The 16,992-nt window shown below is 41.4% G+C and overlaps 1 protein-coding gene across 3 annotated transcripts in view; it reads left to right on the top strand.

Annotated features, from left to right (window-relative positions):
• Positions 1-16,992, top strand: part of FCHSD2 (FCH and double SH3 domains 2) — a 342,640-nt gene that overhangs the window by 142,655 nt on the left and 182,993 nt on the right. The window lies entirely within an intron of this gene.

The raw sequence follows: 16,992 nt of genomic DNA, 5'->3' as shown, positions 1-16,992 counted from the left end.
CTCCATCCCTTTATTTTGAGTCTATGTGTGTCTCTGCACATGAGATGGGTTTCCTGAATACAGCACACTGATGGGTCCTGACTCCTTATCCAGTTTGCCAGTCTGTGTCTTTTGATTGGAGCATTTAGCCCATTTACATTTAACGTTAATATTGTTATGTGTGAATCTGATCCTGTCATTATGATGTTAGTTGGTTATTTTGCTCGTTAGTTGCTATAGTTTCTTCCTAGCCTCGATGGTCTTTACAATTTGGCATGTTTTTGCAGGGGCTGGTACCGGTTGTTCCTTTCCATGTTTAGTGCTTCCTTCAGGAGCTCTTTTAGGGCAGGCCTGGTGGTGACAAAATCACTCAGCGTTTGCTTGTCTGTAAAGTATTTTATTTCTCCTTGACTTATGAAGCTTAGTTTGGCGGGATAGGAAATTCTGGGTTGAAAATTCTTTTCTTTAAGAATGTTGAATATCGGCCCCCACTCTCTTCTGGCTTGTAGAGTTTCTGCTGAGAGATCAGCTGTTAGTCTGATGGGCTTCCCTTTGTGGGTAACCCGACCTTTCTCTCTGGCTGCCCTTAACATTTTTTCCTTCATTTCCACTTTGGTGAATCTGACAATTATGTGTCTTGGAGTTGCCCTTCTCGAGGAGTATCTTTGTGGCGTTCTCTGTATTTCCTGAATCTGAATGCTGGCCTGCCTTGCTAGATTGGGGAAGTTCTCCTGGATAATATCTTGCAGAGTGTTTTCCAACTTGGTTCCATTCTCCCCATCATTTTCAGGTACACCAATCAGACGTAGGTTTGGTCTTTTCACATAGTCCCAAATTTCTTGGAGGCTTTGTTCATTTCTTTTTATTCTTTTTTCTCTAAACTTCCCTTCTCTCTTCATTTCATTCATTTCATCTTCTATCAGCGATACCCTTTCTTCCAGTTGATCGCATCTGCTACTGAGGCTTCTGCATTCTTCGCGTAGTTCTCGAAACTTGGCTTTCAGCTCCATCATCTCCTTTAAGCCCTTCTCTCCATTGGTTATTCTAGTTATCCATTCTTCTAATTTTTTTTCAAAGTTTTTAACTTCTTTGCTATTGTTTTGAATTTCCTCTCGTAGCTCAGAGTAGTTTGATCGTCTGAAGCCTTCTTCTCCCAACTCATCAAAGTCATCCTCCATCCAGCTTTGTTCCGTTGCTGGTGAGGAACTGCGTTCCTTTGGAGGAGGAGAGGTGCTCTGTTTTTTAGAGTTTCCAGTTTTTTTGGTCTGTTTTTTCCCCATCTTTGTGGTTTTGTCTACTTTTTGTCTTTGATGATGGTGATGTACAGATGGGTTTTTGGTGTGGATGTCCTTTCTGTTTGTTAATTTTCCTTCTACCAGACAAGACCCTCAGCTGCAGGTCTGTTGGAGTTTACTAGAGGTCCACTCCAGACCCTGTTTGGCTGGGTGTCAGCACCGGTGGCTGCAGAACAGCGGATTTTCGTGAGACCACAAATTCAGCTGTCTGATAGTTCCTCTGAAAGTTTTGTCTCAGAGGAGTACCCGGTTGAATGAGGTGTCAGTCTGTCCCACTGGGGGGGTGCCTCCCAGTTAGGCGGCTCAGGGGTGAGGGACCCACTTTAGGAGGCAGTCTGTCCGTTCTCAGATCTCCAGCTGCGTGCTGGGAGAACCACTACTCTCTTCAAAGCTGTCAGTCAGACAGGGACATTTAAGGCTGTGGAGGTTCTCGCTGAGTTTTTGGTTGTCTGTGCCCTGCCCCCAGAGGTGGAGCCTACAGAGGCAGGCGGGCCTCCTTGAGCTGTGGTGGGCTCCACCCAGTTCGAGCTTCCTGGCTGCTTTGTTTACCTAAGCAAGCCTGGGCAATGGCGGGCGCCCCTCCCCCAGCCTCGTTGCCGCCTTGCAGCGTGATCTCAGACTGCTGTGCTAGCAATCAGCAAGACTCTGTGGGCATAGGACCCTCCGAGCCAGGTGCGGGACACAATCTCCTAGTGTGCCGTTTTCCAGGCCCGTTGGAAAAGCGCAGTATTAGGACGGGACTGACCCGATATTCCAGGTGCCGTCTGTTTTCCCTTTCTTTGACTAGGAAAGGGAACTCCCTGACCCCTTGCGCTTCCCGAGTGAGGCAATGCCTCGCCCTGCTTCGGCTCGCGCACAGTGCGCTTCACCGACTGTCCTGAACCCACTGTTAGGCACTCCCTAGTGAGATGAAACCGGTACCTCAAGCAGAAATGCAGAAATCACCCGTCTTCTGTGTCGCTGGGGCTGGGAGCTGGAGACCGGAGCTGTTCCTATTCGGCCATCTTGGCTCCACCCGTAATTTCCTGGTATCTTAAAAGTGTATGTTTGTTTAGAATTTGGTTTCTTTTGGCCAGGTGCAGTGGCTCACGCCTGTAGTCCCAGCACTTTGGGAGGCCAAGGCAGGCGGATCCCCTGAGATCAGGAGTTCACGACCAGCCTGGCCAACATGGTGAAACCCTGTCTCTACTAAAAATACAAAAATTAGCCAGGCGTGGTGGCGGGCACCTGTAATCCCAGCTACTTGGGAGGCTGAGGCAGGAGGATTGCTTGAACCTGTGAGGCAGAGGTTGCATTGAGCCGAGATCATGCCACTGCGCTCCAGCCTGGGCGACAGAGTGAGACTCCGGCTCAAAAAAAAAAGAATTTGATTTCTTTTTTGAGGGCAATTTGGAAGTATTTATTGTCTTTTACGCTCAGAGTTGTCCTTGTGTTGAAGGACCCAGAAGTCAGTGACCTCAGAGCTTGCAGTCTGGTTAGGATTATGACCAAATACCCTTCAAACAATAGCAGAGAATCCGAGGTAATTAAGAACTTAGTATTGAAGTGCATGGTTTAGAGTCTGAATATGAAATCAAGCTGTTGAATTGTCAGTGACGATTGATATCAGATAATTTCTTTTTTTTTCTTTTTTTTGCCAATATGACTGTCATTTTTATTATTATTATTATACTTTAAATTTTAGGGTACATGTGCACAATGTGCAGGTTTGTTACATATGTATCCATGTGCCATGTTGGTGTGCTGCACCCATTAACTCGTCATTTAGCATTAGGTATATCTCCTATTGCTGTCCCTCCCCACTCCCCCCACCCCACAACAGTCCCTGGAGTGTGATGTTCCCCTTCCTGTGTCCATGTGTTCTCATTGTTCAATTCCCACCTATGAGTGAGAACATGCGGTGTTTGGTTCTTTGTCCTTGCGATAGTTTACTGAGAATGATGTTTTCCAGTTTCATCCATGTCCCTACAAAGGACATGAACTCATCTTTTTTTTATGGCTGCATAGTATTCCATGGTGTATATGTGCCACATTTTCTTAATCCAGTCTATCGTTGTTGGACATTTGGGTTGGTTCCAAGTCTTTGCTATTGTGAATAGTGCCGCACCAAACGTATGTGGGCATGTGTCTTTATAGCAGCATGATTTATAGTCCTTTGGGTATATACCCAGTAATGTAATGGCTGAGTCAAATGGTATTTCTAGTTCTAGATCCCTGAGGAATCGCCACACTGACTTCCACAATGGTTGAACTAGTTTACAGTCCCACCAACAGTGTAAAAGTGTTCCTATTTCTCCACATCCTCTCCAGCACCTGTTGTTTCCTGACTTTTTAATGATCGCCATTCTACCATTCAGGACATAGGCATGGGCAAGGACTTCATGTCTAAAACACTAAAAGCAATGGCAACAAAAGCCAAAATTGACAAATGGGATCTAATTAAACTAAAGAGCTTTTGCACAGCAAAAGAAACTACCATCAGAGTGAACAGGCAACCTACAAAATGGGAGAAAATTTTTGCAACGTACTCATCTGACAAAGGGCTAATATCCAGAATCTACAATGAACTCAAACACATTTACAAGAAAAAAACAAACAACTCCATCAAAAAGTAGGCGAAGGACATGAACAGACACTTCTCAAAAGAAGACATTTATGCAGCCAAAAAACACATGAAAAAATGCTCCTCATCACTGGCCATCAGAGAAATGCAAATCAAAACCACAATGACATCAGATAATTTCTTAAGAATGTGGCAGTGAAGCTAGAAAACTGAAGGATATATGATAAGAAACCCTAATAGTTCTTCACAGTGGCCTACTGATATCATGGAAGGTGTCTTGAGAGCTATAAATAATAGAACAGTATGATTTCAATAAGGCATATTAAAGCAAAACAGGAAATAAAAATATTAATAGATTTTCTTCATGCCTACAATCCTAGCACTTTGGGAGGCCGAGGTGGAAGGATCACTTGAGGCCAGTAGTTCAAGACTAGCCTGGTCAGTATAGTGAGACTCCATCTCTACAAAAAAATACAAACATTAGCTGGGTGTGGTGGTACTTGCCTGTAGTCCCAGCTACTCAGGAGGCTAAGGCAGGAGGATTGCTTGAGCCCAGGAGTTCAAGGCAGCAGTTAGCTGTGAATGCACCACTCCCCTCCAGCCTGGGTGACAGAGTGAGACTCTGTCTCCCAGAAAAAGGCCGGGCACGGTGGCTCAAGCCTGTAATCCCAGCACTTTGGGAGGCCGAGGCAGGCGGATCACGAGGTCAGGAGATCGAGACCATCCTGGCTAACATGGTGAAACCCCGTCTCTACTAAATATACAAAAAAAAATTAGTCAGGCATTGTAGTGGGCGCCTGTAGTCCCAGATACTCGGGAGGCTGAGGCAGGAGAATGGCGTGAACCCAAGGGGGCAGAGCTTGCAGTGAGCCGAGATCGCGCCATTGCACTCCAGCCTGGGCGACAGAGCGAGACTCCGTCTCAAAAAAAAAAAAAAAAAAAGACAAAGAAACCACACAGATTTTCTTAAGGATTTTCTGTATCTGCAGAATTCAGCTAAGGAGGAAGAGAGGAGAGATGAAATTCTAGGTAAGAGAGGCAAGTAGAACAAAACCTTGAGGTGACAGTGAGCATGGGATATTCAGTGTTGCTGATATAAGGAAATCAGCCTAAGAAGAAGTTTGCTTGCAGTAAAGAAGGATCCAACTTATAGATAGTTAGGCTGGGCATGGTGGCTCATGCCTGCAATCCCAGTGCTTTGGGAGCCTGAGATGGGAGGATTGCTTGAGGCCAGGAGTTATATTCCAAGTTTATTTAAAATTCAGGATTCAGGTTACCAAAGAAATAAGGATTAAAAAGCTATGCTCCTAGGCTAGCTTATAAACCCTAATTTAAAAAAGTATTGCAAGCCAATATATACCAAATATTTACTATGTGGCAGACACTGTGCTAAGAACTCATCTCCCATGATTATCAGAACAGCTCTGTGAGGTAGATATAATAATTCTCATTTTATACACTAGGAAACCAGGTCTCAGGTTATTTGTCTTACTCAAGGTCAGATAGCTATTTAAACACACATTCATTCTTTCTTTCTTATTCATAGGATACATATGAAATGCCTACTACATGTCAGCAGTTAAAGTAGACCTTAGGATTAGAGAGACTAGAAGATACGCTGTCTGTCCTTCGTAAGCATACAGGAGATAGCCACTATAAACAGTTGCAGAATTGGGTAGTAGGAGAGGGGCATTGGAGCCATAGAAGAAAACCTAGGCTTGTAGAGCCAGGTCTTAAAGAATGTGCAGGAGTTTTCCAGGCAGACAGTTTGGTAAAAGGAATTCTAAGTGAAAATAACCCCTTTAAGGCATGGAGCATGAGAAAATGTGACTGTTAGGTAACAGTTCAGTAGGGTTACTGTGAAGTATGTGGGTTAGAGGTTAACTGGAGTGGTGGAGATTAAGGATACATCATAGGTAGGCATCATAAAAGGACTTTACATATCACAGTATAGAGTTTGCTTTTTTATTCAGAACGTAATGGAGGTGTTGAAATGTTTCCATGAGAGGAATCACATTATCATCTTTAGTGATAGTATAAAGGTGGATTCGAGGGGTGTGAGGAAGAATTCAGAAAGGATAGAATGGCAGGAATTTAATTCCTCATCATCTCATATTTGAACCAAGGAAATTGTAGCAGAAATCAAGTTGTAAGGAAGATTTCAGAGGTATTTAGAAGACTTAAGCCAGAGGACTTGCAAATGATTTGGCAGAGTTGTTTTTTGTGTTTGTCAAATTTGTTCTGAGACAGATTACATATATAAACAATTTTCTTCATATTTAAAATAGCTCTTGCAACATAGAAAGCACTGGATAAATATTTACTGACTGAATGAATGAAGCAGGGGGAGAGAGATGAAGAATTATACAATGACTCCCAGGTGTTTTCATTTAGGCAATTGAGAGGATGGTGGTGCTATTGTGAAAAAGACAATAGAAAGATCAGGATTGAGGCTGAGAACAATTGCCAATGTTTTTGTTTATTTGGAGCTTATTTTAGTTTTAGTCATTTAAAATTTTCCATTTAACTTTTTCGTATGTATATTTGCATTGGTAGTTTTAAATTCTTATCCAAGTAATACATGTTTTTTATCAAGTAGGTAAACAGGACAGGAGTATAAAGAATATCATTTCCCAAGCATCTTCCATTCACATTTCTACTCCCCTAGGGTAATTGCTATTACAAGTGTGTGGTCTTTTCTTTCACATTTTTTTCTGTGTGATTCACGCATGGACATACATAGTTTTGTTGTTTCTAACAGAACTGCAATTATTATATACATGCACTCTGTAAAACCCCTGCTCCCCGCACACACACTTAAGGAGTCTATTTTAGAAATCCCTTCATGTCAGTATGTTCTGGTCCCTCATTCTTTTTAATGCCTGCTTTAGTGCCATTGTATTGATGAACTATACTTTTGTTATCCACATCCCTATTTGTAGTTATTTAGTTTATTAGTATTTCAAATAATGCTGCAGTGAATAAGTTCTGTATGAATATAAGTATATTTTTGTACACCGAAAATGTACCTGTAAGGTAAATTCTTAGAGAGAGAAATGCTGGATCAAAGGGTTTATATATTTAAAATGTTGATATTGGAGGGAGAGGCTTCAAGCTGGCTGACTAGGGGCACTTCATACCTCCTCCACTAAGAAAAACCAAACTAGTGAGTGAATAATCACATGTTGACTAGGTCATCCAAGAGAGAACACTGGAATTCAACAGAAAAGTGACAGGAAATACCTAAAGTTAAAAAGGAAAGGGAAACAAGGTAGCCTGTTCAGGTGGGATTAGTCAGGAGCCAAATTCCCACTGTAGACTTCTGCAGTGCTGGCCATGGAAGAGCCCTTCAACCTTCCTGGGCCTTGAAACTAAGATAGAGAGCTGCCAGGAGATTGTGTGATGGCACTACACCAAGAAGGGAGCCCATGCTGGGTCCCACACACACTCTGAGAACTAAGCAACTGCAGCAAGGCACTATTTTAGAGCCCTGCCCCCAACAGACTGTGCACTATCCTGGGGTCCAGCAGCACTAGGGCTAAAGCACGAGAGAAGTGTGAGCTGCTGCCCTTGGGGCCAAGGTGTGGGTTAACACTGTTAGGTTAGCAGTGTAAGTGCTGCTGGGGAGCGAGTGATGCTGGGGCAAGTATTCCCCACCTGCTAGCCTAGGTGGTTCACATGTTCCCCACCTGCTAGCCTAGGCTTCCAGCTCAGAAGGTATCCCTCCCTTCTCCAGTGGCAGGGCAGCAGTGCAGCCACTACTGCCCCCCACCTGAGCATTCTGCCAGTGGCCTAGGGATCAGCCTGCCCCTGCCTACGATGACTGGCACCTGCACATATTGTTGAGAGCCTGAGGACAAGCCACCCCAACCTGGCTTCATATCCCTACTCCATGCCAGAGCACACAGGCTAGGGTCCAGGAGATTCCCCAGAGCATTCTACCACCATTGGCACCTGAATACTCCTCCAGGGGGCTTGAGGTTGGTTCTACCCACCCCTGCCACTACAATCACAGCTGACACCTACCTGCACATGCCACCTGCAGGCTTGGAGACTGAGCTGCCCACCCCATCACAGCCACCACCAACACCAGCATACACTGCTCAAGACCCAGAAGATTGTCCCACCACTGCCACTGCTGTTTTATGCCAGCTGCCCAGAGGCCCAAGAATCCGCCCACCCACCCAGCTCACTGCTGCAACTATCAGCATCTGAGTAAGCTACCTGAAGCCCACCTGGACTACTGGTGCCAACTCACCACTGCCTCTACTGGGGCTCAAAGACTGGCCTACCTGGTGTCCCAATCCTCAGCAAAACTTTACCACAGGCCCCACTAATAACTGCACCTAAAACCACTGAAGAAATTATAAACACCACTGACACTGTTTATAGCCAAAGAAATCGTACAGATACTGTACCACTGCAAGCACCCAGAATCAAGGCCAAAGGGCCCTACCCAAACAACACCATAGATCTATCTTCAGGAAAACATTCCCTACAGAAGCAAATTCAAAAAATTGGAAGAAGTGACTATTACATCAGATGTGCGGTTATCAATGTAGGAAACATGAAAAAGCAAGGAAATATAACTCCAAAGGAATAACATAATTCTCTAGTAACAGATCCCAATGAAAAACAAATTTATAAAATCCTGGAAAAAGAATTCAAAATTTTGATATTAAAGAATCTCAATGAGATACAAGAAAATTCTGAAAAACAGTACAGAGAAATCAGAAAAACAATTCAGGATATGAATGAGAAATTTACCAAAGAGAGAGGTATAAAAAAGAACCAAACAAATTCTATAATGGAAGAATTCATTGAATGAAATACAAAATACATTTGAAAGCTTCAACAATAGACTAGATCAAGCAAAAGAGAAGATCTCAAAACTTGAAGACAGGTCCTGTGAAATAACCCAAGCAGACAAAAAGAAGAAAAATAAGAAAGAATTAACAAAGCCTTTGTGATATATTGGACAACATAAAGTGAGCAAATACACACATTATTGGTTTCCCAGATGGCAAAGAGAGAAGGGAAGGGTTAGAAAATCTATTTGATGAAATAATAGACAAAAACTTCCCAAGTCTAACAAGAGATTTAGACATCCAGATACTGGAGGCTCTGAGACCCCCCAAGAAGATGAAATGCAAAAAGGCATTATCCATGGTACATTATAGTCAAACTATCTAACATCAAAGACAAAGAGAGAATTCAAAAAACAGCAAGAAAAAAGCATGCAGTCACCTATCAAGGAACAGCTATGAGACTAATAGCAGATTTCTCAGCAGAAACCTTTACAGGCCAAGAGAGAATGGTATGATATATTCAAAGTACTGAAAGAGAAAAAAACTACCAACCAAGGATACTGTATCCAGCAAAATTATCCTTCATAAGTGAAAGAGAAGTAAATTCTTTCCCAGACAAGCAAAAGGTTAGGGAATTCATCACTACTAGACTGGCCCTAAAATATTAATATTGGAAATTGTTCCCCATAAACTATATAAATATATTTAATTTTTTCTAGTATGACTTTGTTTTTTGAGACAGTTTTCACTCTATCACCCAGGCTGGAGTGTAGTGGCACGATCTTGGCTCACTGCAACCTCCACCTCCCAGGTTCAAGCGATTCTCATGCCTCAGCCTCCTGAGCAACTGGGATTACAGGTGTACGCCAACACACCTGGCTAATTTTTGTATTTTTAGTAGAGATGGAGTTTCGCCATGTTGGCCAGGCTGGTCTCGAACTCTTGACCTCAAGTGATCAGCCCACCTCAGCCTCCCAAACAGCTGGGATTACAGGCGTGAGCCACCAAACCCAGCCTGTAGTATGATTTTAAATTGTCCCTTTGTTTTTATTTTTTACCAACAGTGCATGTAATCAGTCTTTTAAATTGTTTGCCTATCTGATGATACATGCAGCATTTAATGTCATTAAACGACCTCAATTTGCATTAGATTTTTGTAACACTACTTTCTCTTGGACCTTTTTTTTTTTTTTTGAGAACAGGTTTTCATTCCTTTCTATGTAAATGCTTCTCAAAAGTCCCTCAGCTCTCTAATGACTCTTTTAAGTAAGCTTATTTATATTCTTGTCTTTAAATCTTGACTATGAACTGGTAATAATAATATATTTTTATTAACTTTTCAACTTGGGAAGCAAAAAGCTGCCTCTAATTTTACCTTCTTTGTAGATCTCTTCACATCTGGAATGTTAAGTAGCTGCTTGTTTGCATGTGATTTCTTTCTTTCACAATTCCATCTGCTGTAATGACACAAACTATATCTTTATATCTTTGTAAAACAGGCCTACTATCACTCCCCTGCTTGAAAATCTTCTATTGTTTTTCCTTGCCAGTGGGATAAATTTAAATTTATTTTCATGATATTCAAAACCATGAAGAAACTTGGCACCAAACTATCTCTCTACTTACCTCTGGCCATTTCTCCTTTCATCCTTGGTTTTCCAACCCTTGGGCACCTCGGTTGCAGTTGTATTTCAGTTCTTATCAACACCTCCACTGGACTGAAAGCAGTCTTTTTCCCTGTCTTTATTTCTGTTACGCAGGCTTAGGATATTCTCCCTTTCTACTGCCAATAACAACCGTGTATGAACATTTATTAAAACACCATTCTTCTTGTTATTAGTTACTATAAATTATTCTTAGGTTATGAACTTAATCACATTTTCTTTTCTTTGTTTTGAGACAGTCTCGATCTGTTGCCCAGGCTGGAGTGCAGTGGTGCAGTCTTGGCCCACTGCAACCTTCTCCTCCTGGGTTCAAGCAATTCTTGTGCCTCAGCTTCCTGAGTAGCTGGGATTACAGGCGTGCACCACCATGCCCTGCTAATTTTTGTATTTTTAGTAGAGATGGGGTTTTACTATGTTGGCCTGGCTGGTCGCAAACTCCTGGCCTCAAGTGATCTGCCTGCCTCAGCCTCTCAAAGTGCTACAGGCGTGAGGCACTGCAGCCAGCCCTTAATCACATTTTCCGGAGTTGTCTTGAGATGTGATGCCAGTAGAAAGGTGTATTTCTAAGCCTAGGGAAGACCTGTGGTTTTGTTTGTTATATCTTAAACACTTTTTACTTTGAGATAATTGTAGCTACACATACAGTCGTCAGAAATAATAAATACAAAGAGTGCTCTTACATTCCCCACCCAGTTCTCCCAGTGGTAATATCTTGCATAACTGTAGTATAATATCACAACCAAGAAATTGATAGTGATACAGTCATCCAACTTAATTCAGAATTCATTAGTTTTATACGCATTCATTTATGTGTATATAAGTGTGTGCATATTGAGTTCTGTGCAGTTTTACCACATATGTAGCTTTGTGTGACCTCTTCCACACTTAAGATCTTGTTAAGAATTTAACAGTTAAGAATTTCTTGATTTCTTTCTTTTCTTTTCCTTTCCTTTTTCCCCCCTTTTTTCTTTCTTCTTTCCTTTCTTTCAAAACAGGGTCTCACTTTTGCACCTAAGCTGGAGTGAAGTGGCTCACTGTAGCCTCAAACTCTTGGATCCAAGTGATCCTTCCACATCACCTCCTGCATAGCCACCACTACCACCATGCTTGGCTAATTTTAAAATTGTTTTTGTAGAGACGAGGTTTTGTTATATTGCCCAGGCTGATCTCAAACTCCTGGCCTCAAGCAATCCTTCTGCCTCAGCCTCCCAAAATGCTGGGATTACATGCGTGAGCCACTGTGCTCAGCCTTGATTTATTTCTTAACGAGAAATTTCTTCTGGTAAAGTTTTCTAGGTTTTCCTAGATATTTTATATGATATTCATATAAGAAATAGTTCACAGCATGAACTTAGGTGGTATATGGATGAATGGTTTTGTATTTTACTAGTTATAACCTAATTATTATGGCAAATATTTTTCAGTTAGAATAGTGATATAAAGTCGTAAGATACATATATTTTAGTTTAAAAGGTTAGTCATTTTAACACAAATGATAAGTAAATAATAGTACAGAAGATAGGAGACAAAAATAGTAGATGATGTGTACAAAGGACTTAGAATACATAAGTCTTGGTATGAACTATATCAGAATGAAGAGACCCTTTTTAATGTTCAGCATTGTTACTGAAGCTAAGAACAATCTTATATCAGCAAAAGACAGAGGTTTGGGAGCCAGACACATTTGGTTTCAAATCTAGGCTCCATCATTCCTTCCTCTCCTCCTCCAGTAAATATGTATTGAGCGCCTGCTATGCCATACCCTGTGCCGAACATACAACAGTGAATGAAACAAAGCTTCTGCTGCATGGAGCCTACATTCTAATGAGGGAAGACAAACAGTAAACAAGCGAATATTTAAACATATATGCCAATCGGCGGTAAGAACAGTAAGTAAGCATAGTAGGGAGAATACAGAGGGCCAAGAAGTGATTGCGCAGCAATTGCTGTAATGTGCAGAGCACAGGTGTTGGGGGACAAGGCAGAAGCAGAGAGGGCAGGTAGGAGACTGTTGCAGTAATCTAGGCATAAGGTGAGGGTGGCTCAAAGCAGGGTAGTCACAGTGGAGGAGACTGGCAGTAATTAAATTCCATGGTATTTTTTAAGTCTAGCAAAAGAGGATTTCTTGATGGAGCAGATATGATAGACAAATGAGGAATCAATGATGATTCCAGGGCTTTGGGTTTGAGCCAACTACTAGAAGGTTTGAGTTGCTGTCAATGAGATGGAATAGATAGATTGCCAGAACAGATTTTAGGGAAATCAAGAATTTAGTTTTGTACATGTTAGGTGTAAGGTGCCTACTAAATATCCAAGTTGGATATGTTGAACAGGCAGTTAGGGTTTAGGGAAGGTGTCTGGGCAGGAATTAAAAATACAGGAATTGGGCTGAGAGTGGTGGTTCATGCATGTAATCCCAGAACTTTAGGAGGCTAAGGCAGGAGGATGGCTCAAAGCCAGGAGTTCAAGATGCCGATTAAGCAACAAAGTGAGACACCATTTCTATTTTAAAAAAAAATAGCCAGATGCAGTGGCTCATGCCTGTAGGCCCAGTTACTTGGGAGGCTGAGGCGGGAGGACCACTTGAGCCCAGGAGTTCGAGGCTGTAGTAAGCTGTGATCATGCCAGTGCACTCCAGCCTGAGCAACAGAACAAGATGCTGCCTTTAAAAAAAAAAAAAAAAAAAGTTTAGGAATAGTCAGCATATTGATACTCTTTAAAGCCATGAGACCAGATGGCTTTAAAGCCATCTATAGAGTGAGATCATCTAAAGACTGAATGTAGGCCTGGTGCAGTGGCTCACACCTGAAATTCTAGCACTTTGGAAGGCTGAGGTAGGAGGATTGCTTGAGCCCAGGCGTTTGAGGCTACAGTCAGCTATGACTGTGCCACTGCACTACCACCTGAGTGACAGAGCAAGACCTTATCTCTAAAAAGAAATAATAAAAATAAAATAAAAATTTAAAAACAATTTTCAACAGAGTGAATGTAGTTAGAGAAGAGAAGAAGCCTGGGGTCTGACTTGAGGGCACTCCAGTATTTATGGGACAGTGAGATGAAGAGGAACCGGCAAAGGAGAGACTAAAGAATGGCTGGTGAGGTGAGAGTAGACCAAGGGAGAGTGATGTCCTAGAAGCCAAGTGAAGAAAACATTTCAAGAAGGATAAACTAGGTAAATGTTGCTGATAGGTCGAGTAATAGAATCAAGACTTGAACTATTTGGACTAGCCATAGGAAGATCATTGATAACTTTGGCAAGCAATTTCAGAAGAGTGGTAGACACTAAAGTCTGATTTGGATAGAATTGAGAGACCCAGATGAGAAAAAGTAGAAACAGTAATTTTAGATAATTCTTTCAAGGAGTTTTTCTATAAAAGAGAGCAGACATTAGGGTGGTAGCTGGTGAGAAATGGAGGTTTGATGGAGATTTTTCAAATGCAGTATTATAGCATGTTTGCTCACAAGAATGCTCCAGTAGAGAGGGAAAAACTGACATTGTAGATTTTTGAATTGATATTCTTGAGTGAGAGGTTGTGTAACATAGTGTAAATGTGAGGAGTTGGCCTTCAGAGCACGGGTAGTTCGTGCAAGTAATAGGAGGATTGGCACAATGTATGGGTGCAGAGACAAGGAGTTTGGCAGATGTGGTGAGAACATGTGGACATTGCCTTCTGATAGTGCCACCGTTGGCTGAAAGTGTGGTCGTATTAGAGGTTTGAGAAGAGAGAAGTTGGGAAATAATTGTGTAGAAGGGTGGGTGAAGAATGGATTAAGGAAATATAGTACCCTTGCTGGGTAGCACTAAGGGGTTACCAGCATTTATTTGACATCAATTTAAAATGCGACCAGGCAACGTAATTATCTTTTTCTCCAGCCACATTCTGCCATGTACTTTGGTATGATATAAACAGTTTTAGATTTAACCAAAGTAGGAGCTTGTAGGTTATAAAGGTGGAAAGAGAAAGAGGCAAGGGTAATAAGGGCATACATAAGGGAGTGATTATAAGGATAGACCATGAAACCTAAGCTGAGTAATGAACTGAAAAGGGAGATTATGAGAGGGGCAAGAGACAATGGATTGTGGGTTCTTATAGGATTGAGTAATTGTTAGAGTCAGAATTCTAAAGGGTGTGAGTAGAATCAGGAGGTGTTAGTCAGAAATCAGAAGATTGAACTTGGGATGAGAGCAAAGCAGTAGTTATTAGTAATGGCAGAGTCTAGGTTATGACCATGGAGGTGCTATTTCCTGGTGAGTAGCCTTAGAAAAATTTCACAACCTCTCGGAGCCTCAATTTTCTCCTCTGTAAAATGAGAATAATACCTATCTTACAGAGTTATGATGAGGATTAAATGACATTATAAATGTAAAATACATAATGTAGTACTTACCATGTGATACGTAGAATGGCAAAGTACCGTATTTGATACTTTTTTTTTTTTTTTTGGAGATGGAGTCTCACTCTGTTGCCCAGGCTGGAGTGCAGTGGCACTATCTCGGCTCACTGCAACCTCCACCTTCCAGTTAAGGCGATTCTCCTGCCTCAGTCTCCTGAGTAGCTGGTGGGGTTACAGGCGCCAGCCACCATGCCTGGTTAATTTTTGTATTTTCAGAAGAGATGGGATTTCACCATGTTGGCCAGGCTGGTCACGAACTCCTGACCTCAGGCAGTCCGCCCACCTCGGCCTCCCAGAGTGCTGGGATTACAGGCGTGAGCCACCACGCTGGCTGATACTTTTCTTATCCTTCACAATTGCTTCATATGAAACCTGGTGAAATAAAAATTTTTTAAAAATCACTCTATGACCGGCCGGGCGCGGTGGCTCACACTTGTAATCCCAGCACTTTGGGAGTCCGAGGCGGGCAGATCATGAGGTCAGGAGATCGAGACCACAGTGAAACCCCGTCTCTACTAAAAATACAAAAAATTAGCCGGGCATGGTGGCGGGCGCCTGTAGTCCCAGCTACTCGGAGAGGCTGAGGCAGGAGAATGGCGTGAACTCGGGAGGCGGAGCTTGCAGTGAGCCAAGATTGCGCCACTGCACTCCAGCCTGGGTGACAGAGCGAGACTCCATCTCAAAAAAAAAAAAAAAAAAAAAAAAATCACTCTATGGCCTATGATTATTTTTCCTTAATTAGAATGAAAAACACCACTACCATTGGGAGTACCACTATTATGTTAACAAGAAGTGCTTCTATTTCTGTTACAATTCTGCTACTGTTACTATGTATTCATTTAAAAGAATCTGTGTATCATGGATTTTCGTATCATTTGCATTTAATTTTTAAAATAGCGCTGTGAGGTAAGTGGTGCAGGTATTTTTGTTATTTCTCCATTTGCCCGTTGAGGAAATGAAAGTATAGTGAAGTGTGCTACTTATGATTATTTTGTTAAAACTAGAAGTTGAACTTAGGTCTTCTGACTGGTGACTGAATTCTGTGCTTTTCATGGTATATCAGTGTTCAGGATATGTTTCCCTGCTATAAATCTGCTAAACTCTAAAGGTCTCTTTTTAAACCATCTTTTTAATGAAAGGATTTGTCTTTTTATTGTACAGTCTTCATAGTTAATACATTCATCCATTCATTTATTTACTCCTTCAACACATATTATTGTAACCATTCTTTATTTGCTAGGTCCTTGCAATAGCAAGACATATACCCCTGCCTTCATAGAGCTTTCACTATAGTGAGAGGGACAGATGTTAATAAACAATTACATTAAAATATTTATAATTAAAAGAAAAGTGCTGGAGCCATGAACAACTAACAAAGAATAACTTGATTGAGTTTGGGGGTTGGTTTGGTGGTGATAGTGAAAGACTTCCCAAAGAAGTTACATTTAAACTGAGACTGGAAGGGCGAACAGCTATTAGCTAGGAGAAAGGATAAAGAGAAGAGGGTGTTACACTGAGAGAAGAACATGGATGAAGGGTCTCTCCCTTCCTCTCTTTCTTCCTATCACAATTCATAATGGTTCTTTTTCATTTTCTTTATTATTTTAAAATGTATTTTAAGTATAAATTAATAGTTACAAATCATAGTACTGAATTTTTCTCTCAGCGCATTCTTCAAGAAAATCAATTGTTGGGACTGCTTAGGAGGGAGAGCCTGTGGTGAGTTTACATTGCAAGTTCCATTGGTTGTCATGCAGTGAGGCCATGGAGGGCGTTCATTTTGCTCTTCTTAACTTCATCAGTGCTTTTATGCTGACAGTTTTTGCTGGTGCAACACATTGAATCTTTCCAAAGGGATAGTGATACACCTCTGCCTAAATAATGACTATTTCCATCTAAACTAATTCATCTGGTATATTATATGAACTAATTTGTAAGACTCCATGATTGAAAACCATAGTTTATCAAGTTTTTTTCTTTATTTCTAAGATAGGGACCCAGGAAATTTTTCTTTTTCTTGCTTCTACACTGTCATCTGTTGACCACAGTGAGCATTCTGTATAGCATTTAGTCCCACATGTTGCTGTGGTTGAAAATCGATATGGATTTCCCACAAAAGGGAAATCTCAGGAGATGAATATTATAATCTATCAGAATTTCACTTTAAGGACTCATTTTAAAAAATAAAGCACTACCATTGTTATAAGTTATCGATTGTGTTTATAAATAGTGTAGGAGCATGCTAGAATTGACTAAGGCATTTAGCAAGTAGGAAAGAAGGTTGAAGA

Source organism: Symphalangus syndactylus, chromosome 6 (genome assembly GCF_028878055.3).
Source record: "Symphalangus syndactylus isolate Jambi chromosome 6, NHGRI_mSymSyn1-v2.1_pri, whole genome shotgun sequence".
NCBI classification, from domain to species: Eukaryota; Metazoa; Chordata; class Mammalia; order Primates; family Hylobatidae; genus Symphalangus; species Symphalangus syndactylus.
Note: the sequence above shows the minus strand (reverse complement) of the source record. Positions and strands in the feature narration are given on the sequence as shown.